Source organism: Bombina bombina, chromosome 6 (genome assembly GCF_027579735.1).
Source record: "Bombina bombina isolate aBomBom1 chromosome 6, aBomBom1.pri, whole genome shotgun sequence".
Lineage (NCBI taxonomy): Eukaryota > Metazoa > Chordata > Amphibia > Anura > Bombinatoridae > Bombina > Bombina bombina.
This window is the reverse complement of record NC_069504.1, coordinates 931,954,006-931,971,325: the sequence shown is the minus strand read 5'-3', so window position 1 is coordinate 931,971,325 and position 17,320 is coordinate 931,954,006. Positions and strand designations below refer to the sequence as shown.

Sequence of the window (17,320 nt, the reverse complement as noted above, 5' to 3'; positions counted from 1 at the left end):
ATAAGGGTTTAAAGGTATGAGGTCTCAGATGTTGGAAAAGAAATGGCAGGAAAATGGCTTTAACATTGAGATACATACATATACATGTCTAAATGTGTATATGTGTGTGTATATGAGTCTTTTACAGTCAAATAGATGAAAACATGTAAACGCATATTTATGCAATAGTCATATTTAATAAAGTGTTAAACTTTGTATTTATTGTAAATATTGGACTTTCCAATGTACTGCACATAGCAGAATATGTTCTAAGAATTTTTAAATATATATTCCTATATATATTTATATATATATATATATATATATATATATATATATATATATATATATATATATATAAAGAATCAAATCATGTGCACTCACTGTTACAGACCTACAACCGCCGGGTGCTGCGTAGAGTGTATACATCCACAGTAATTATCCTATACGAAGAATAAAACGCTGCACTCACCGGTCTTCATGAAAAAAGTTCAAAATTTAATCTCATCAATTCAGCATAATCAAAATACAAGAATCCCAAATGTTTCAGTACCAAACTGGCACCTTTCTCAATGGGTAATAAACCTGTATCCCAATGTTCTCTACTGAACCCACACACCTGTTATCCTAATATACCCTTCAGTGCTAAAAACTTCTGGTACTAACGAGTTGCAGCCTACATCGCACATCACTGACAATCAGTCATTCAGAACCAGAGTGCATGGCTAATTAACATAGCCGCGCCTCCAGTGACGAAATAGTACAGACATCACTGTTGACATTTTTGATTGCGGTCAGAGCAGGCGTCAACCCGACAGCACCCCGGAGGTTTACTATTGACTAAATTAAAAAAGGAGATATACAGCACAATTATGCCTAGATTCTTCATATGATCTAGCATAGAGTGCCTTTTTATTATTAAAAACTTTAAAAATTTGAGAATCCTTCCGAAAACCCTAACCTTATACTGAATCTATACACTTCATGTCAGTTTGCAGCATGGTAGAAACTGGTTAAAGGAAAGCAACACACTCATTGATCAGAATAGTCCAAGATCTTGTTAATGGATACTGTGATTTGTATATCAGATGTTATCAGGCTACATTTTTCTCCTGATGCCGGAGCTGACCTAGATCGATCAATCATGGCGAGATCCAGTTACAGGAACACATTATAGTCCAGCTGTATATTCAACCCTCTGGGGGTTACAGTATCCAATCAGTATATCCATGATGTTTCTAATTGTATACGTTTTTTCTGTCTATTACCACCTCTACTAAGAGAAGGCACATGATCAATTAACATAGTCCTCAGGCTAGCAGCTGTATGCCCAGCTTGCAGAAAATGCCTGGCCACTGGTTGGTCCGATGTCTGCTTATCGATTGCGGCTCTTATGGCATGGCGGTGGTTTGCCATCCTCTCTCTAAAGGTAGTTGAGGTCTTTCCAACATAGACAAGAGAACATGGACACATCAAAATGTAGATCACGAAAGTGCTGGTGCATGATAATCTGTGAAATTTTTTATATTTCCTCCCAGTCCGGGGATGATGGAACTGGGCTCCCGTATGCATGCTGTTGCATGTAGTGCAGTCTCCACATCTATAGCATCCTAACTTCTTTTTCCCATTCATCCAGGTGCCTTTCTGATAGCATTTCACTGGATCATTATGTACAAGGATGTCTTTTAAGCTAGATGCTTTTCTATAGACAATACGAGGAGCTTCCATTCGGGTGAAGGGGAGTAATTTATCAGATTTAACAATGTCCCAGTTTTTCTTCACAGATTCCTCCAGTACTTTATGCAAAGGAGTAAACGTTGTGATGAGATTGATATTATTATTCATATTATCTGTTGTAGCTGGTTTTGGTTGTAACAGTGTCATCTGATCATATTGTGACATTTCAATGTGTGTTCTTTCAATATCCATGGTTCTATAGCCTTGCTGTTTTAGCTTGAACTTCATTTTTTCTTCTTGTGTAATCCTGGTGTCAATGAGTGTGTTGTTACGCACTACTCGCATGAGCTGAGAGGAGATCACACTCCTTTTTTGATGTTCAGGGTGAAAGCTAGTGGAGAGTAGCAACAAATTTTTGTCCGTTGACTTTGAATATAATGATGTAGCAAATTTATAACCATTGTTATATGAATATTTATTAATATTCCAATCTAAAAATGGTATTGTCTCCATACTGTATATATACTTAAACCGTATTGTAGATTCAAGTTTATTTAAAGTGTCAATCCAATTGACTAAATAATCTACTGAGCCCCTCCATATCAAAAACACATCATCTATATATCTGATGTAAAACTTTATATTGGTGACAGATGAAGTATTTATGATATAAGTCTCGTACCAAAGCATATATAAGTTGGCATATGCGGGAGCCATACTTGAACCCATAGCAGTCCCTGCTATTTGTAGGAAAAATTCCATTTCAAATTTGAAAAACTACTTCTCTAGACAAAATGTTAATAGTTCAAGCAGGAACTCTGTGAGGGGTCCCGCATATGCCAATGATGAGATTACCATGGACCTGACAGCCTGCACACCACCGCCATGAGGGATGACAGTGTACAGACTGTCAACATCCATGGTTACCAGTAAATCATCAGATTTTAACCAATCTATATTGATCAGTTTTCTAATCAAAGAAGGGGAGTCAAGTAGAAAGGAAAATTACTCTTTTACCACAGGTTGAAGCTGGTAATCTATAAATTCAGCAACCTTAGAACATAATGAATCTCGGGCAGACACGATAGATCTGCCAGGGGGTTTTATTAAAGTTTTGTGAACCTTGGGCAGTAAATATAGTACAGGAATCACTGGAAAAGGTACACTCATAAATTCATATTCGTTCTCATGAATCATCCCAGCTTCAAAGCCACATTTAAGAATGTAATCTAATTCCTTTTTAAAGGATGTGGTTGGATTGCCCCTTAATTTACAATAGGTGGTATTATCAGATAATTGTCTATATGCTTCGTCATGATAATCAGTGTAATTCTGAATTACAAATCGACCCTCCCTTGTCTGCAGCATGTATTATAATAGAGTGGTCATTTTTTAAACTTTGTAAAGCATTCTTCTCTTCTTTAGTGAGGTTCGAATAGTACCTATCAGGTCTAGCTTGTTCAAAAGAGTTAGTAACCATTTGGGTGAAACTTCGAATGGAGGGGTTGTGATTAGTTGGATCAAAGTTACTTGATGGCTTGAATTTGCTGGATATAGTCTGTTCTCTGTCCTTAAAAAAATCTTTTATCTTAAGCTGCCTTTGCAGTTTATATAGATCCACATTCATGTGGAACTTATCAACTTTAGGGGTTGGGACAAAGGACAGGCCTTTATTCTGCAATCTCTTTTCATCCTCCTTGAGGGGCTGATCACTAAGGTTGTAAACAATATTCACTTCCTCCTGGGGGGCTTTTTCTTTGTACCTTCCCCTTCTGACATGGTATCTGTGTTTTTTCTTTTTAAGGTAGAGGGGATTTGTTGGAAGACCTTGTGGTGATCCCCCCTAAAGGGAGTCCACTACCAATTATATTGCTAGATGTTTCAGCATCACACTCTGATTAATCGCCACCACTACTATCTACAGTATCAATATTTGATTTATTCTTAAACTGTCTTCTACGTCTAGACTGGAATCTGGTATTGTCTTTTCCACAGAGCCACCTATACACTCTTTTTTCACGATAATCTGTTTCTACTGTGGTTAATTTGTTGCTTTTAAAAGAAAGTAAATCATTTCGATATTTGTTCGCCTGTGTTTGTAGTTTTTTTTTACTCAATCCTCACTTGTGTCATTAACCAAGGTCTGAAAGCTAAGTTGTTTCACCTCATCTAGTTCCATTTTAATCAGGTTATATAATCTGTTCGATTCTTCAACTACCAACAGAATAAGGTCATATGAACACTTATTTAAAATTGAGCACCATTTCCTGCAAAATTCACTATTTGATCTTCCTATAGTAGGAATGTTTTTGATGCAAAAGCCTCTTGGTATGCTCTTATTCTTATGGTAGTTAGAGAGATATACTGTGTGTAGGTGATGGTCTACTTCTCTTTTTTGAAGATTTAATAATTTATGATAGACATCTAGGGGTGTTTCTCCCCTCAACTCATGCAAGTCAGTCACTACACGCATCCGTTCTGCATCTGCTTCAGTAAACACAAATTATTCTTTGTTGACAAAATCATCTCCAATATTGGATAGATTATGTTGAGAAAGTCCCAAAGCTTCCATAGTATAGTGTAATTTAAGTATCTTGTTACACTTTACAAAAAAATTGCAGCAGTGATTAGGTCCCACATACAAGGCAGTTATTCAAGGATTGTCTCTTTAAATCTTGTATTAAAACCAGAGCAGCCAAAACAATTGAGCTGAAAAAATATGAGCACTTCACATTGGGACAGAAGGCAGCAGTTTGTGCTAATTCTATTACAACATGTCACAATGTATCAATATTTCAATAGTATCCACAAACAATGTGCAGGGTACAACTTCAACATAGCTTATAAAGGATCAAATCAAGTGCACTCACTGTTACAGACCAACAACCGCCAGGGCGCTGTGTAGAGTGTATACATCCATAGTAATTATCCTATATGAAGAATAAAACGCTGCACTCACCGGTCTTCATGAAAAAAATTAAATTTTTAATCTTATCAATTCAGCATAATCAAAATACAAGAATCCCAAATGTTTTGGTACCAAACTGGCACCTTTCTCTATGAGTAATAAACCTGTGTCCCAATGTTCTCTACTGAACCCACACACCTGTTATCCTAATATACCCTTCAGTGCTAAAAACTTCTGGTGCTAACGAGTTGCAGCATACATCACACGTCACTGACAATCAGTCATTCAGAACCAGAGCGCATGGCTAATTAACATAGCCGAGCCTCCAGTGATGAAATAGTACATACGTCACTGTTGACATTTTCGATTGCGGTCAGAGCAGGCGTCAATCCGACAGCACCCGGAGGTTTACTATTGACTAAATTAAAAAAGGAGATATACAGCACAATTATGCCTAGATTCTAGCATAGAGTGCCTTTTCATTATTAAAAACTTAAAAAATTTGAGAATCCTTCTGAAAACCCTAACCTTATACTGAATCTATATACTTCATGTCAGTTTACAGCATGGTAGAAACTGGTAAACGGAAAGCAACACACTCATTGGTCAGAATGATTTGTATATCAAATGTTATCAGGCAACATTTTTCTCCTGATGCCGGAGCTGACCTAGATCAATCAATCATAGCGAGATACAGTTACAGGAACACATTATAGTCCAGCTGTATACTCAACCATTGTGGGGTTACAGTATCCAATCGGTAGATCCATGATGTTTCTAATTGTATAAGTTTTCTCTGTCTATCACCACCTCTACTAAGAGAAGGCACATGATTGATTAATATAGTCCTCAGGCTAGCAGCTGTATGCCCAGCTTGCAGAAAATGCCTGGCCACTGGTTGGTCCGATGTCTTCTTATCGATTGCGGCTCTTATGGCATGGCGGTGGTTTGCCATCCTCTCTCTAAAGGTGGTTGAGGTCTCTCCAACGTAGACAATAGAACATGGACACATCAGAGGGTAGATCACAAAAGTGCTGGTGTATGATAATCTGTGAAAAATTTTATATTTCCTCACAGTCCGGGGATGATGGAACTGGGCTCCCGTAAGCATGCTGTTGCATGTAGTGCAGTCTCCACATCTATAGCATCCTAACTTATTTTTCCCAAACATACAGGTGCCTTTCTGATAGCATTTCACTGAATCATTATGTACAAGGATGTCCTTCAAGCTAGATGCTTTTTCTATAGACGATACGAGGAGCTTCCATTCGTGTGAAGGGGAGTAATTTATCAGATTTAACAATGTCCCAGTTTTTCTTCACAGATTCCTCCAGTACTTTATGCAAAGGAGTAAACGTTGTGATGAGATTGATATTATTATTCATATTATCTGTTGTAGCTGGTTTTGGTTGTAACATTGTCATCTGATCATATTGTGTATATCTCCTTTTTTAATTTAGTCAGTAGTAGACCTCTGGGATGCTGTCGGGTTAACGCCTGCTCTGACCGCAATCAAAAATGTCAACAGTGACGTATGTATTATTTCGTCACTGGAGGCACGGCTATGTTAATTAGCCATGCGCTCTGGTTCTGAATGACAGATTGTCAGTGACGTGCGATGTAGGCTGCAACTCGTTAGCAACGGAAGTTTTTAGCACTGAAAGGTATATTAGGATAACTGGTGTGTGGGTTCAGTAGAGAACATTGGGACACAGGTTTATTACCCATTGCGAAAGGTGCCAGTTTGGTACCGAAATGTTTGGGATCATGTATATATATATATATATATATATATATATATATATATATATATATATATAGGTATAATGTATATTTGTGCACAATAACATCATATATATATATATATATTTATTTATATGTATTTATGAATAAATAGAACATATATCTATGTGAGGAACATTGAAATGTGGGGTTAGCGCACTTGAGAATAGGTGATCGTGTTTGCATGCAAGTAGGGTTTTAGTTTTTTTGCTACATTGACTTATATGGGGGAATATGTTATTGCACCTGCAATATTGTCAATTTGGCTTTTTAGGTGCGCCGGGTTAGCGTGCAACCGATAACTTTATACTTTCAACTTGTAATACAAGTGCAACCTGACGTACACAAAAAGCTTACTTCTACTGAAATTAACACTTGTGTTAAATACCACTCCACTGGTAATCTGGCCCATTGTGTCTAATGTGTGTGTTTTACTTTTTCAAAATAAAGTTTGGATTACATTTTTGCTCACTGTGTGAAGAATCTTTGAGACGGGACTTTGTGACATTTGTATACATATACATTATATACCTATATATATACAGTATCTCACAAAAGTGAGTACACCCCTCACATTTTTGTAAATATGTTATTATATCTTTTTATGTGACAAGAAATTACACTTTGTTATAATGTTAAGTAGTGAGTGTACAGCCTGTATAACAGTGTCGATTTGCTGTCCCCTCAAAATAACTCAACACACAGACATTAATGTCTAAACCTTTGGCAACAAAAGTAAGTACACCCCTAAGTGGATGGCCAGTCCATCACCCTTACCCTCAGCTTCTTTAGCAAGGCAGTAGTTGTCTTGGATGTGTGTTTGGCATCGTTATCATGTTGGAATACTGCCCTGCGCCCCAGTCTTCGAAGGGAGGGGTTCATGCTCTGCTTCAGTATGTCACAGTACTGTAGCTCCCCAGTGCCAGCAGCACTAATGCAGGCCCAGACCATGACACTCTCACCACCATGCTTGACTGTAGGCAAGACACACTTGTCTTTGTACTCCTCACCTGGTTGCCACCACACAAGCTTGACACCATCTGAACCAAATAAGTTTATCTTGGTCTCATCAGACCACAGGACATGGTTCCAGTAATCCATATCCTTAGTCTGCTTGTCTTAAGCAAACTGTTTGCGAGCTTTCTTGTGCATCATCTTTAGAAGACACTTCCTTCTGGGACAACAGCCATGCAGACCAATTTGATGCAGTGTGTGGTGTATGGTCTGAGCACTGACAGGCTGACCATCCACTCCTTCAACCTCTGCAGCAATGCTGGCAGCACTCATACGTATATTTCCCAAAGACAACCTCTGGATATGAAGCAGAGCATGTGCACTCATCTTCTTTGGTTGACCATGGCGAGGCCTGTTCTGAGTGGAACCTGTCCTGTGAAACCGCTGTATGGTCTTGCCCACTGTGCTGCAGCTCAGTTTCAGGGTCTTGGCAATCTTCTTATAGCCTAGGCCATCTTTATGTAGAGCGCCAATTCTTTTTTTCAGATTCTCAGAGAGTTCTTTGCCATGAGGTGCCATGTTGAACTTCCAGTGACCAGTATGAGAGAGTGTGAGAGCAATAACACCAAATTTAACACACCTGCTCCCCATACACACCTGAGACCTTGTAACACTAATGAGTCACATGACTCCGGGGAGGGATAATGGGAAATTGGGCCCACTTAGGGGTGTACTCACTTTTGTTGCCAACGGTTTAGACATTAATGGCTGTGTTTTGAGTTATTTTGAGGGGACAGCAAATTTACACTGTTATACAGGCTGTACACTTACTAATTTATATTGTAGCAAAGGGTCATTTCTTTAGTGTTGTCACATGAAAAGATATAATAAAATATTTACAAAAATGTGAGGGGTGTACTCACTTTTATGAGATACTGTATATATATATATATATATATATATATATATATATATATAAAAATATATATATATAAATATATATATATATATATACACATTGGAAAACATTTACCTAGACAAAATCACACAGCACATCTAGGTCCAAATCAATGATTATTGATTATTTGTCAGCCATTTCAGAGGACCGATGAGGATATATTGACAATCGGGTAATTAAATACCAACCATCCCCCATCATGTTCTTTTACTAAATCATTTACTTCTCTGGTGTTTTAATCAAGATAGATCAAAATTCAAGAGACATAATCTGTTTTAGCAATTACTAAATAAATACTGCTAAAATCCATTACAATAAAATCCTTAAAATTAAGAGACATAAATGTTCCTAGATAGCAAACTACAATAGCTGTTTTTTTTCTTAACATTGACACTGTTTAAAATGTTAATATACAGTATATCAATGATAATTTTGCCAACTAAAACTAGACTAAAACGAGGCTAAAACTAAAACAATTCTGATGACTAAAATACGACTAAATCTAAAATGGCATTTTAGTCAAAAGACTGACTAAAACTAAATCAAAATTACATTTTAGTCAAAAGACTATGACTAAAACTAAATCAAAATTTGCTGTCAAAATTAACACTTTATGCACAGTGATATAATCAATCCGTATCTAATTAATGCTCTTTTGTAAAACAAAAAACAAGGTTTTCTTCTTGTTTATTTACTAAACTTGGTTTTATTTAATTTTAAGATAAAGATGTTATATACCACAACAATCTGTTAAATCTGTATTGCCTGTTCACACCTTAATACCATAAATAAAAACAGGTTAATAAAACTGTTAGGTGTTGTTTTCAGGAGGGGGGTGTCAGTTCAGAACTGGGCATCGGGCACACCGTACCAGCTGGAAATTAGTACTTATCTGTTCAGGATATCCAGGAGAATAGATTTCAGACCACACAGCTATGATTCCAAAAACTATTCTGTTTATTGCAAGTTGTAAGGCACTTTTATAGTCAAGAGTTACAGCATATAGTGTTAACAAGTGATGTATTCATAATTACATCATCTTACATAGTATTTCTATAAGAACAAAGAAACTCATTTAAAATATAATTGGAAGAAAAGGAGTGTTAGGGAGTCATTTCTACAGAAATACCAAACTTCAGATAACAGTAACTGGGCCTCCTAGCCCAGCACAAATCACAGCCGTTTGACATCGTGTAGAGATAACAATGCATCCAAGCACATCGTCAGGGTCATTCTCAGGGCTATTCTATCTATGCAAGTCTCCCTAACATCAGCATATTTCTCACTACATACACTATAATAAAAGATTCATTAGACAAGATGGATGCCTAAGACAAAATGGCGGCGAAGAACAAGATGGCGCTAGTCATGCTAACAATTCCTAACAAAACCTTTACTACAGGAGTATATCATGAGTTTGGAAATACAGTGACATACAGGGTACATTGTGGTCATTAAGGGGCAAAGAACTGTTAAAGTTTTTATATTCGGTAATCTGTGCATTGGCATTACAGCCAATACAGTTTACAGTTTGTTTTTTTTATATTTTAAAGTTGCACTTATGTTTGTTTATGAAACTTGGTTTTATTTAATTTTAAGTTTTATAAAGGCGTTATATATCACAACGGCTAAATCTGTGTCTGCATTGCATGTTTAAACCTTAATACCATAAATAATAACAGGTTATTAGATGTTTACTCCTTGAGTATATAATGCGTTTGGATATTATAGAGAAATGCTTAAATAATGCATTACACTTTAACTAAACCCCTTAGATTTTTATCGACTAAAATCTACTGGAGATCAAGCCGACTAAAACTAAAACAATTCAGATGACTAAAATACGACTAAATCTATAATGGCATTTTAGTCAAAAGACTATGATTAAGACTATATTTATATTTTACAAAAGGTTTTTCATATTCCTTAAAACTGATGATGACAAATGTCACACATATGAAACAGGATTATTTGCTTAACTGTTTTTATTTATTAATTTATTTATTTGTCATAAATAAAGTCTTGGGTTAAAGGTGTTTATTTTGATTTGGAATGTAAACAGGAAGTGCATATGTCTCCGATACTGGTCGATGGAACAGAAGATCACTAGCTATTAGTGGACAGTAAAAACTCCCACAGCACAGGGACATCTATTTCACAAAAATAAATACATATAATGTTAATAAAGTTTTATTAAAATAGCAATGCAATAACATAATTAATTACAGCATGAATTTACAGAGATACAATTGTTCAACATTTTTAAAGCACCTTGGGCTAGATTATAAGTAGAGCGCAAATTATCGCTTCTGTAAAATCGATTTTTGTGCTCCCCTTAGTAATACCATTGCAGGCAAATGTGTGCTGTCATTACAAGTTAGGTGGAATGCGAACACAAACTAGCATTGGCATTTCACAGAAGCTTTGCGCTCACAAGAGCGCATTTCCTGAGGCACTAATGGGAGCCTCATTATCATGCCGTGAGACACGGCATGAGAAATAGCGCAGAGAAGGTGGTAAGTCGGCAGAGATTGGTTGCAGATTGGAAATATATATATACAAATATATAAATATATTCATATATATGTATGTGTTAATATGTGTATATACAGTTCCCATAGACAGCTATGTAATGGCACTTTTCAGTGCTGTTTTATTCTAACACCCCGCACCCGTCAAATTTAACCCCCTCATAACTGCTTTTTGCAGTTTTTATTTATTAAAAAAATCTACATTTAAAAAAAAAACAATCTTTATTTTGGGGCTAATTGGGGGTTATTTTGAAAATCAGCCAGTGATCTGACCTCTGGTTAATTTTCTGAGCGCTAATTGATTCCGTGAGCTTGCGGTTGCAATAACCAGGTTATTTATTGCGCTCCCGTAAAAGGGCTCATTTGCTTTTTTGTATTGGGAGATGGGATTTTTACATACAGAGGAGCCAGAGGCAGGAAGTGCTTATCAAACAGGAAGAAGTGACATTGTTACATGGTATACAAATGTTTTAGAAATATGCTGTAAAATTCTGGTATTATGCATAGTCATCTTAAAATTGGATTATGCAATCCACTACTAATTTTATTTTGGCTTTAGAATAATGAATAATTCTGCTATTTTTAATGTAAGATATTTTTGTCAATATTGAATAAAGTTTATTTTTTTATTGAAAGAGTGAACTCACTACCTGTGGATGACAGATGGAAGAGGCGCCTCATGGGACAAGTATCGTTTGAGGCAGCAAAGGGACACACATAAGCAGCGGACCCCCCACACAGAGTGTTACTCACAAGAGCGGCGGTACAAACGTGTACCCAGACAGGCAGGACGGAACCAAAAGTCGCCCGTCAGACAGGCGTAAGCTCGGTACGCTAGGCAAACGTCACTCAGCAAGCAGCGTCAGAGTAAACCCAGCAGGGGAACCAATAGAGTCGAAGGGTCTTGAGGGAACGTTTTCGAGCTGCAGCTGCACAGGAAGTAAATGGGAGGGAAACAAAGGACCTTTACTTCCCATTTACTTCCTGTGCAGCTGCAGCTCGAAAACGTTCCCTCAAGACCCTTCGACTCTATTGGTTCCCCTGCTGGGTTTACTCTGACGCTGCTTGCTGAGTGACGTTTGCCTAGCGTACCGAGCTTACGCCTGTCTGACGGGCGACTTTTGGTTCCGTCCTGCCTGTCTGGGTACACGTTTGTACCGCCGCTCTTGTGAGTAACACTCTGTGTGGGGGGTCCGCTGCTTATGTGTGTCCCTTTGCTGCCTCAAACGATACTTGTCCCATGAGGCGCCTCTTCCATCTGTCATCCACAGGTTCCCGTTGTCCACTCACCATTTCTGAGAGAGCTGCCTGGATTGCTGTTTGCCGAATCCGCCATCTGCCACATGCTGTGATCATTTGCGCACTTCTATAGAGACTCTGTGTGCTATCTCGGTTCTCTTTAATCTAACTCACTACCTGAATTAGTTATTGACCTTATAAATATTAAATATTAGCAAATATCTTGCTTTATCTTTTTTTTTTACTACACAGTAGATCTCTTTAGGAACAATGAGATCTGAGAATATAAGCCATTAAAAGTTGACTTCCAAATGAAAACAATTTTAATGTGAATAATAAATGATATAGCACATTGGCTTTGGTTTGAAGTGTCCCTTTTTGTAGCTGGAAAGAAAACCATGTAACCTTACTCTAGTAGTGAAGCGTTAATAAGATAATGCCATGAAGCATTATAACTAGTTAACCAATGTACAGTTTTGCAAAGTGATATATTACTTGCTTGCTTCTCGTGTAATGGCCAGTGTAATGGTATGGCAAGTGTCACTGGTCTGAAACTGCTTTTAGCTTATTGTTCTTCTTGACTAAACTTAATGAAGTAATACATCTTAATTATGTGCGCATGAGCGGCTTTGCTATAGGTCAGAAAAAAATGAGCCTCTGCATTTTGGATCTGATGAAACTTGAAATTAAGTGTAGTTTAACATAATGTCCCCAAAAAAACATTTGCTGCATTGTTGCAGGTAATTGAAGCTGAAACATTTTATTGTGCAGAAAAATAAGAGTTAGTTGAAAAATATACAACACACACACAAACACGTACAAACACATGAGGTGGCACACAATTGTACACATGTGATTATACACATGTGCGCACATGCACTTGCAGTACACACATATACACATATGTGCACACATGCAGCTAAGGACACAAGCACACCAACACACACAAATAACTTTTGTAGCACATATATAAAAATACCTACATAACATCACAAAATAATTTATGCTGGTATTAAAGAATTTCTCAGTCGGTTTTGGAAAAGTGACTTCAAACCTCTTAACATTTGTGGCTAGTATTAAGGAGTCATGAGGTTTAGGGGGCTATCACTTTTTGTGGGCGTGCTATTTTCAGGAGGGGGTGGGGTTACTGGTTATAGTGGGTGGGGTCATGAGATTGTGGGTATGATCATGAGTGTGTATGGACAGTCTATGGGCGGGGCTAAGGGAAATTCCAAATCCGGATATTTTGCTGTCTCAGCAGGAAAGAGCTCAGAATTAAGGGGTGTCCCTCACAAATAGGGATAGTTGAAAGGTTTGATAATTTCTTTCATTAGTTTTAGCACTTTACTGTTGTGTCCTAGGAGTTTTAAAAATTAGCTGGGTACAGGGCTGAGTTTATATTTCTTTCATAAGGTGGTGAAAGTCCATGATCCTTGACATGTGGGATTGAATTCCTACCACGAGGCAAATGTACTCCAAATACCAAGAGCTTTTAAAACCTTCCACCTCCCTGTATACCTGTTTTTATCTTTGCCTCCTATGAGTAGGTAACCAGTTGAGGGGCTCCAGATTCTATGTTGAAAGGGGTTCTCAGACCTATGTGAGACCTGTTTCCCCTTTCAGACAGCAAGTTTAGGATAGAGGGGTGTATGGAGTACTAGTAGCGACACAAGTTTTCCCTATGGTATTTTAGTTACCAGCCTGCCACAGATGTCGCAGGGACCTGTCCCTTGCCTCTTCCTGTTGGGTCGTTGTCGAACTTCTCTCTGATATCCTCTGCTGTTGCTTGCACATCACTGGATAGACTCTCTAAAGAAAGCAGCTTTTCTCTACATCTGGTATGCTCATTGGAGTCGGTGCTGTTCACGTAAGTAAAAAGCACTCACATAGCCCTCAGGCTATTAGTATGTACATTTTTTAATACTCAGACATGTTACGCCTTAGCTACATACAGTACATATTTTTTATAAAATGTTGTATGTGGGGTGTTGATGCAGTCAGTATGTGGCAAATTAAACCATTTATTTTTGCTTTTTTACTTCAGAGTTCCTTTTCTGTTTAGCTCTGCCCATATTTTTTGTGGGGTTTAACTACAGATCACACTCTCTTTTGCTTAGTGATTTTGTTAGCGGCGTCTAATGTGCGCTATTGTCCTATGCAGAGTGTGCTCCCTGGCTCCTATTTTTTTTCCACTAGTGTTTGGACAGCATGCTCCTTCAGTCTTATCAGAGCAGAGTACTGTTTCAACGTGCTACTCTTTTGGCCCCATTGATTGTTATCGAGGCGGGTTCGCTATTGCCACCAGTGCAATAGTTAATGTTTTTCCCACCTTTGTTTGCGCGCTCTTTCTTACTGGGTACAGCAGTCATTTTTAGCGTATCATCAGCGGTGATTTACTGTATCTACAGAGTTTGGTGTTGGAGGGGTGTGTACCTTGAACATTAAAAGCTTGAGTTTCCTTTTCAGCCAATATTACTATATATATATATATATATATATATATATATATATATATATATATATATATACAGTGTATTTATGTGTATATTTATATATATATCTTTACTTCTGTTGTTAATAATTCTTACCTTTGCACTATATTTAGCAGTTTTGTTATAAGCTGTGTTATTGTTTTTTTTTTTTATTCTGTATGTTCCTACTTTATTTTATAATAGAGTCAATTAAGCTGTCCCCTCTGCAACCTTCTCAGACCCTTTGGAGCTTTAGAGATCTACAATCCATAATTGTTCACAAACTATGCTTATGTTTTGCAAAACTGTTCTAGTTTGCTAACTAACTATGTAGTACCTGTGTGAGTCATGTCATGCACTCTGGTCATTCTTTCCCTATTTTTTCATTTAAGGATGTTTGTCCTACTCCCATGTGTACTTTAAATGGAGGTTTTATAGACTTTGCTCCATAGATTTAATTTACTCACAATAACTGAAGTTTTTAGTGGCTCTGTCTCCTCCAAGTAAGCAAAAATGCAAGTCTTTTAAATCTAGTGTAACAGAAGACATTTCTGTTTCTTCTATTTCACAGAAGTTCCAGAAACATTTCAAGGAAGCTACTGGCAGAAAAGTCTTTCAAGCCGCAATGTCTTGCAAAATCAGTCTTTTTTTTTTTTTTCTTGTGTCCCACCCATATTTTGAGTACTCTACAGCTTGGATATTTGATCCCTCAAGTCACCTTATGAAAGAAAACATAATTTATACTTACACAAAAAAAAAAAGTAAAAACAGGTGCACCTGTGAACATCTAATACGCTATCAATGGTGCAAGCAGTCCAAAATAGATACTTTAAACATAAGGAGGTAGAACAGTTACCATGACAAGTAAAACTGTTAAAGAAGGACCAAGGCTGCACTCAAGAATTACTACACTATATTACCAAATTGAAAAAAGAGCCTAAAATACAAACACACAAAAAGGAAAATCTGCCTTAATACTTCAGTCCAATATAACCAACATCTAAGTAATAACATTCCAAGAGCTAGCTACAAGAAACACTGCAATTACTGAGCATGTACAGTTTGTTAAATGGGGCCCCAAGGATAGCAAAGTCCGTAATGAGCCGTAGAACTATCAGAACTGGGCACTCAAGTGTCATAGGACATGCTCCAGTATGCGCTCAGTCTCCTAAGATATGGAAGTACAAGTGACAGTCTTTGATATCCGGGTTACGGACAAAGAGGCTCCAAAATAAAGCACAATCTGTGCAAGGTTAATCAGGAAAGGTAGGTTGGAGTGTTCAAGAAAACCGAGGCATAAATGGGGTGCAAGACTAATGTAAGCTGTACCTAACCTCACATAAATATTGTCTGCTCTTAAGTTGGATAAACTGAAATCCTCTTCCTTAGTATGGTGTTCAGATGGTGGGTAGGTTGGCGTCTTCACTTGCCATTTAGATTCCCTGCCTCATAGATGCAGCGTAGCAGCTCCCAGCTGTGTCGAACGTAGCGACTACATCATTAGGTTCCAAAACATGATGCGTTTTGCCCCTTTCCAGAGAGGGTTGGATCCAGGGCCTCGTCAGATGTAGAATTAATTGGTATTGTTGCTATTTGTAGTTTTTATTTGTTAATAAATAATGCCCCTTTATGTGTTGTCATCAGGGCTTACGTAGTGGCTTAAAATTGTTTGATACTATGTTTCACTTATTGGTCCATATTATAGACTCCTAAAAAGAAACCAGGATCAGTTCTGTTATAGATTCTTTACTACATCTGTAGATTTCTAAATACATATATGTTGAGTCATCACAAAAAGAGATAATTGATCAGTTGATTTTGGATGCCTTTGTATTGCATATATCATGTCAGCCTAAGCACATGCATCTTATTTGCCTTTGCCTATTATTGTCATAGACCAATTCATGAACTTTATTCTTTAAAATTCCGCAAATACATAGTGTTCATGATGTATGCAAGCATGCATCTTGTACAGTACATATCATAAAAAGCAGGAATACTCAATTTTCTCATTAAGACCCACAGGACATTTTTTATGTCATCCCTATGTTTTCTTATCCTATGTTTCAATTCCCTTGTCATTAATCCGACATAGAATTTTGGACAAGGACAGTTTAAAAGGTAAATATTTTTTTTAGAGATACAGGTAATCCTGTCTTTGACTGAATGAGGCATTATTTTAGTAGGTGTACAGAAAGTAGATGATCTTATAATGTAAGTACAGTATACACAATGTCCACATGGGACACTACCACCTTGATTATGTAAGGCTGTCAACCAGTTAGTCCCTTGTTCTCTTTTGAAATCACCATACACTAGTTTGTCTTTAATGCTAGAGGCCTTTTTAGCGGTCAAGAGGGGGTACTCTGATATACATCCATTTAGAGTTACATCATTTGACAAGACATGCCAATGGGTATTTAAAATGCCACACAACTTTTTTCCAATGCGAGTTATACCTGGTGATCAACCTGGCATGATTATTGTCACTTGATCCATCTCTTTTGTTGTTATAGCGTGCCCTTACACAGGCTTTTTGTACTTGCCTTTTTGAATATCCCCTTGAGAGAAATCTATCATCCATTTGCTTGACCTGTTCTTCAAAGAACTGTACTGATAAACAACACCTCTTTAACCTTAAAAATTGTCCCACTGGGACCCCATTTTTTTTTTAAGACTCATGGTGATGACTGGTAGCATATAGAACAGTAGTGTGAATTTCATTGCCTATCTTAAAAATCTTGAGACCCATGAAGGTAGCTTCCTTATTACTCACATTATATGTTAGAATAAGATTGAGGTCATTTTTATTCAAAATGTT

General features: G+C 37.3%; 1 protein-coding gene across 1 annotated transcript in view; it reads left to right on the top strand.

Annotated features, from left to right (window-relative positions):
- TENM2 (teneurin transmembrane protein 2) overlaps nt 1-17,320 on the top strand; it is a 1,369,502-nt gene that overhangs the window by 785,396 nt on the left and 566,786 nt on the right. The gene's annotated exons all lie outside the window — the stretch shown is intronic.